A 7,290-nucleotide genomic window follows, 5' to 3' on the forward strand; every position below is an offset into this window, starting at 1 on the left:
GCAAAAAACTAGCAGGGCGAGGTGGCGGGCGCCTGTAGTCCCAGCTACTCGGGAGGCTGAGGCGGGAGAATGGCGTAAACCCGGGAGGCGAAGCTTGCAGTGAGCTGAGATCTGGCCACTGCACTCCAGCCCGGGCGACAGAGCGAGACTCCGTCTCAAAAAAAAAAAAGATTAGAAAAGAGGCACTACTTCTTTGGTTGACAAAGTGGTAGAATGTAATTTTGGAGTAATAAATGACCTTTATGTTATATATAGAGAAAGAGAGTGCTACCTGGAAAAGAGGTTAACCTTGATGAAAGCAGATCTGAGATACAAAAAATTAATGTTTTTCTGATCTAAGCCCCTGAATCTAACCCTACCTGAAGCAAGACTTACCCCAGGCATTCTAGTTGTATGATTCAATATATTCCTTATTTGATTAAATCAATGGATTTTTTTTTTTTTGTCATTTACAGCTGTAAGAGTTATATCCTTAGGGAGATTAAATTATCTTGAACCACCAGATTTGAAGCACATGTAGCTATTTTAAAATTAAAAAGTTGACTTCAAAATCTATCTTCAAAGATATTAAGGGAACACTACATACATACACTTTTCCAAAAAAAAAAATGTAAAGAGCTAGGCTGTGTATTACAGAGTTTCCAAGTGCTAGATTCTGCAATGGAGGATCTTTTATTTTTCTTTAGTTTACTATAATTGTTCCTGTGTGCAGTTATTTACGTTATTCTTTAAAAAAATGTGGGCTATTAATATAAAGACAATGGTGTAAGTGAAGAGGTTCTATAAATAGTACATTATTTATTTTGCTAACTTTGGTGTGTCTCTAATGTTCTCTGTTACATGGGTCCTAATAATGATTTCGACTATTACTTCCATGCAGAAAATGATCTAGAACATAGGCAACTTCTGGTGAAATTGATTAGTGTGGACTGCCACAATGGATAATTAATATACTTTAACAGAATTTATTCAGATTACCTGTCTGTATTCATCAAATTAAAGAAGTACTTTCCAAAGATTCCCTTTTAGTCTTGCTATGTTCATGAGAATTACAAGTCCAGGCAAATTAAGACACAAAGATTTGCATGCAAGAGAGTGAAAGAAGTCAATAAACAAAAGCATAAATAAAACATGTCTCTAGGGTAATTTACCTATCAGGGATGCCCCAGAAATGTTAAATCAGTTTTTTCATGGCTATATAAATTCATCTAGTGTTGATGCTAACCCTGAGGTCAGCCAAACTCATCACAATAATAAAGATGAGTGGCCAGCTGAGATTTAAAAGATTCATCCTGGGAGGGACAGAGATGATGAGGCAAAGAGACTTGAGCCAAGCCTCACATTCATTACAAGTCCTTACATTGTTAATGTAAAGTTCACATTGCTAAAGTAAATGTTAGATTATATACTCAATCATAGACAAATATTGACAAAATTGAAAGAACACAGCATTCAATTTACTCGGTTTCCCAAACTTAACCAAAACAACAGGTACTACAAACATGTTTTTTTAATTCAAAGTCTGATCATTGCTTTGTGTATGGCACAGTTACATTGCATTACAAAGCTTTTGTTAAAAGGATTAATTTGTTAAAAGTGGGCATTAAACTGTATCACAATTTTTATACTTCTGATAGGGCATTTATTATGATGTTTAAAAAACTGAAATAGTCAAAAGATGGAAATGGCTTGGGCTTTTATCACTCTGAGCTGCCCTGATATTTGAAAATATTCCTGGAACATAGGACCTTTGTTCACCTGACTTTCATTTGTCCAGACTGCTCAATTCTCAGCTTTCTAACTATGTCTTAATCCCCTATTCTGGCTCCCAGCTGACTTTGGGATTTTATGTGCTTTCCTCGGACTCAGGATCTTGGTTCTCCTTTATGCTTTCTTGCATTTTTTTCTACCACTTTATCTCTTCATATTTTCTAAGGTACGTATTTTCCACTGTATAGCTAAAGCCCTACAAAACCCTTTTTCTGCCCCTTGAACTTGGCCAACCCTACTTTTCCATGAAGGAGTGTAGCACACTCACTTCTTGAATTTCTATGGTGAGGATGATAATTAGAAATTTCCAGATTTAAATCTCCGACTGGGAGGATGTAAATTGACTTCTGTGTTCTATGTATTGTTTTTAGACACTAATATATTTGGTCCCTTTTGTAGATACTACTGAGATATAATGATATAGATCGATTTTCACATAATAAAATCGAGGTTAGAAAAACCAGTGTTTTTATTCCTTGAGGACTTGAAATAAATTATGAAGATATAACAAACTCTTTGGCCTTGTAGTAACAAGACCAAGAAGATGCTTACCCAGACCTGAGTCCCTTATGATGACCTAAGACAGAATTAATTCCAGTTTGTTATTCATCACAGCACCTTGCACTGATTTCCAAGAAAAACTTTGTGTTTTACCTTATTATTTATTTTTTGGCATAGAGAGGCTTGAAGAAAGGCTTCAGGCAAATTAAAATATGAAAAAAAGGTTTGTAGGAAATAAGCTGGCACATACAAACGTACGTAAGACATTACTCCAGGGGAAATTATCAGAAAGTTACTAGAAATGTAAAACCAGCCTTTTCAGATTAATATTTGTGATTTTAAGCCAATAAAATTACAGCGTTGTTTATTAAGCATTGGTATCACAGAAAAAGTTGACTCATAGGTAAGCATAAAGAAAGGAAACAGAGAAAGAAGATTTCACACACGTAGGTGGGGAGAGAACTTGAGGAAGAAAACCAGGACACAGGGGTATCAGAAATTATGGGCAGAGAACATTTCAAGAAGGAACTTGGTGGCTCCTTTTGAGGTTTCCTGTTTTTGACTAAAGGAGAGTTCACCTTGAACTGAATAAAGAACGGACACCTACCTAGCCAGATGGATCAGCTGTGTCAAGACTGATGCTCATCTGTAAGACCATGAGGTAAAGTATTATAAAACAAAATAAATTCCAGCCAAATCAGCCTAGGATAATTTACATTACATTGAGAGTGGAGTCGTAGAGAAACATATATGGTGTTACTTTATGTGTTTGTGCAATTAAAAAAAAAAAAAAACCCAGCACATTAAAGTCACCTTGCATGTATATACATATTTTTACATATGCTTGTATGGGTCATGGAGAAAGATATGGAAGAACACACATGCGAGGCTCTTCACACAATTTAAATTGGATGAGGTAGGAAAGGGAAGGAGGGGAATACAAGAAAGAAACTGGCAAAATGATGCAATATGCTCCGTATGCTAAGTGAAATGCCATACAGACTAGAAATAATGAACAAATAAAAATCTGAAATTAGGCTGGACATGGTGACTCATGCCTGTAATCCCACACTTTGGGAGGCTGAGGCAGGCAGATCACTTGAGGTCAGGAGTTCGAGACCAGCCTGGCCAATATGATGAAACCCCTTATCTACTAAAAATACAAAAAATAACTAGGCATGGTGGCATGTGCCTGTAGTCCCTACTACTCACTAGACTGAGGCATGAGAATTGCTTGAACCTGGGAGGCAGAGGTTGTAGTCAGCTGATATTGTGCCACTGTACTCCAGCCTAGGCAACACAGCAAGACCCTGTCTCAGAAAAAAAAAAAAAAAAAAATCTGAAATGAAGTACAGGATGGTATTATAAACAATCATTTTGCTCTCGGATTCTGTTGTTGGTTTGTTTTGTCATCAACATGATCTTTACAATGACTGCCAAAAAAGTAAAGAGAGCAGAGAATGATGGCCAACATGGGAGCAGGTTTTGCCATGAGAGAATTGAAGAAACAATGTAGAATTTAGCCATAAAGACACCAGTGTGACTTGGTCGAAGAAGGCTTCAGAGTAGAGGCAGAAATAAATGCTGGATTTCCCGGTGTCAGTATTCAACAGCAGGTGAGCTCCTAGAGCAGCAAGCGTTTTTGAATCTTGTAAAGCTGAAAGGAGAGAGAGCAGCAGCTGGAGGGAGACCCAGGGCTGAAAAAGACAAAATGGTGCTGATTCTGCTCTGCTTGCCACTATCCCAGCTCCACGATGCCTTCTCTGCCACTCTCTGTCCACGTAGCTACCTCCTACTCCATCGGTCTAGCCAGCCTGTCCTCTGATGCTCAGTAGTGACCAACCAATAGGTGATGTCAAACAAAATTCAAAGAACAAAAGAAGAAAGAGGTCAGGGTATTTATTCCCCACTGTTCTCTACCTGCCTGTTTGGTTTGAGCAGTAGTTGCATTTGTGTATGGCTACACTTCTTGCCTTGCACTGCCTCTTCCACCATTCCAGCTCTTCCCAGGTTCCAAGAACCTTCCTTTCTCTTTTTGAGACTGAGTCTCGCTTTGTTGCCCAGGCTGGAGTGCAGTGGTGCAATCTTGGCTCACTGCAACTTCTCCCTTCCGGGTTCAAGAGATTCTCCTGCCTCAGCCTCCTGAGTAGCTGGGACTACAGGCGCCCACCACTACTCCTGGCTACTTTATTGTATTTTTAGTAGAGACAGGATTTCACCATGTTAGCCAGGATGGTCTTGATCTCCTGACTTTGTGATCCACCCACCTCAGCCTCCCAAAGTCCTGGGATTACAGGCATGAACCACTCTGCTTGGCCACCTTCTTCCCTTTCTTTCCCCTATTCATGCCAAGTCATCCACTGTCATTAATCCCAGAGAGTGTCATGAACCCCTATTGGTTCTTTAAACGTATTGAGCATTCCATTGTTTCATGTGAGGACTCTAAGTAGCAATACACGATATTTTTGTTGTTTTAATTATGGGAAAAAGGAAACACCTGGACTTGCTTTTAAGGCTCACATACAGAGCTGGGTGGAAGGTTAGTTTATGCTGTTATGTCAGATCATATACAAAGTGTTAACAGAGCTAGGATGTGGCAAACGGATATTCAAACCCCAAATGTCACAGTAAGTCAGTGGTGTAAATGGATATGGGCAGTGAACAGCTGTCTATCCTTATAGTGAAAGAGAGTGGGCCACATTGTTAGCAGTGCATGGCTGGACTTCCCATCGTGGAAGCAGGACTCTGGACAGCATCCCATAGGTCATCTTCGGCTGTTCCTATGCAGTATTCTTGCCAGAGCTGCCCTCCATAGGCTGAGAAAATAAACCACTAACCTCATAAGGGATTTAGGCAAAATATTGAAATGTACAGTGATTCCATAAGGATCTCAATTTGAATCTGGGACCTCATGCTCAGACATGACTTTTTCAGGGAGATGACAAGATTTTCCCTGAGAATTATTGAAGTTATGGGATGGTGAGGGGTATATTAACAGTAATAACATGGAAAAGAAAAATTGTGACAGCAGTCACAGTTCCATTTGCATAAGGATGTACTGCCTGAGCAAGGGCCCAAGTCCACGAAACACAAAACTACATGGTCTTTACCACTTTATATTTCTAGACACATTATATATTTATGTGTATATATATGTACATATGTATATGTAATACATACATGTGTTATATATGTGTAATACATATTGTGTATTAAATGTACATGTTATATATGTATGTTACATGTATATGTATTATGCATTATACATGTAACACATACATATTATATAATGTATTATACATTATGCATGTAATGTATATTTAACACATTATACACATAATGAATGTACATGTGCATATATAATGCATATATACATGTATAATGGATAATACATATACATATAAATCATACATCTATTTATTGATTTCAACATTGAGCATCTATTCTGTATGAAATACTTTATTGGTATATGTAACACCCGTGGTACATACTAGCCATTTAATAAACAACAGTTTCCATCTTTCTTTTATTTCCATTTTTTCAATGCTAATTTGAGCAAAGCAGAGCCTGTGGGAGAGCTCTATGCTTTCATAACATCAGCTTTCCTCCATGTCATCCCACCTTCTCAAACCTGTGAAATCTGGTGAAAGAGAAAAGAAGGCAAGAACAGAAAATGCAAGCTTTTTTGTTAAGCCTGCTGCAGCTATCTCATTGGTTAGAGCCTAATATATTTTCCTGCTAGAGGAGCAGCTTCTTATTGACAATGTTGGCTAAGGTATTGAATACTCATGCCAAGATAGGCTCTGGACAAGGAATTGTACATGTATTATGCCATTAGCTGATTTCAGGCACAATTTGGAAGGTAGGATGATGAACCAGCCATGTAATTATGATTATATGCTTCATTAATTCCAAATGTCATTTACCCCATGTTGTCTAATATATAAAGCAAGTTAAACGGACTCCCTTCTACTCTACCAATCTTCCTTCTCCCTCTGCCAGTGTATATAAACTCCTTGTTGAAATGTTTAATATGAGTTTTTTATTCAGTATAACTCCAAGTGACTGACAGTCCCCAAATGTCAGATCTTTGCTGAAAGAAGCATGTCTGAGGATCTCTGAAGGCTAATTAATGTTTCAGTCACAATGTGCTCTGAGAGAAGGCACAGAATGACTTAATAAGAGATGAAGAGAGTACTGAAAATTATTGTAATGGAACAAAGAGACCTCTTTTCAAAATTTTCTTTTTTTTTTTTAAATAAAATAAAATCAAATCCAGACTCTGAAACTGGAACATTTCACAGCTTGGAGGCAGAGAGCAATACACAATTCAATGTCTCTTGACCACCAGTGATATCACAAAACAGATATACGTATACAATACATTGCTGCTGAATGCATGAGGTGCTCACCCCCATATTGTTTCTGGTGGTCAAATCTTACTTAAAGGGACTTCTCCTAAACCCAAGTGCCTATTATCAAGCTAAGTTATTACTTGAAAATGATTAAATATCTACAGAAAATCCTAAGGGAAATGAACAAAGAAAGTCATGTTCAACCTCTAGAAGACTGCAGAGAAAATCAGGAGTAAAATCAACACATGCGAACGTAGAACTGGTCTGTATGTCAGTAAAGATGCCACTTGTAGTCATCTTATGCTGCTAGATAAAAATGTCTTAATAGGAAATGTATTGCCACACATCTCACTGTTAGTAAGTCCAGTTAGTCAAGGCAACACTTTGTTACTTTGAACTAATTTTATTTCAGCTAAATGCAAGAAAAGAAGGTTCTGTTCTATTAAATATTTTCAGTAAGTGGGGATAGGGTGGCAGGCACAAAGGAAGGGACCAAATGAGCCACTGGTACCTCTGCAATTAATGAGCCTGGAGAAAACACAAGCCATTCCTTTTGTGCCTGTTGGCAGCAAATGATGCACGTGATCGTGGCCATGCTTTTAATACCCTCTCTGGGAGCAATTTTGCTGTTTCCATGAACCTGGTTGGGGAAGATGTATCAGGG

This window comes from Colobus angolensis, unplaced genomic scaffold (assembly GCF_000951035.1).
Source record: "Colobus angolensis palliatus isolate OR3802 unplaced genomic scaffold, Cang.pa_1.0 Scaffold156, whole genome shotgun sequence".
Lineage (NCBI taxonomy): Eukaryota > Metazoa > Chordata > Mammalia > Primates > Cercopithecidae > Colobus > Colobus angolensis.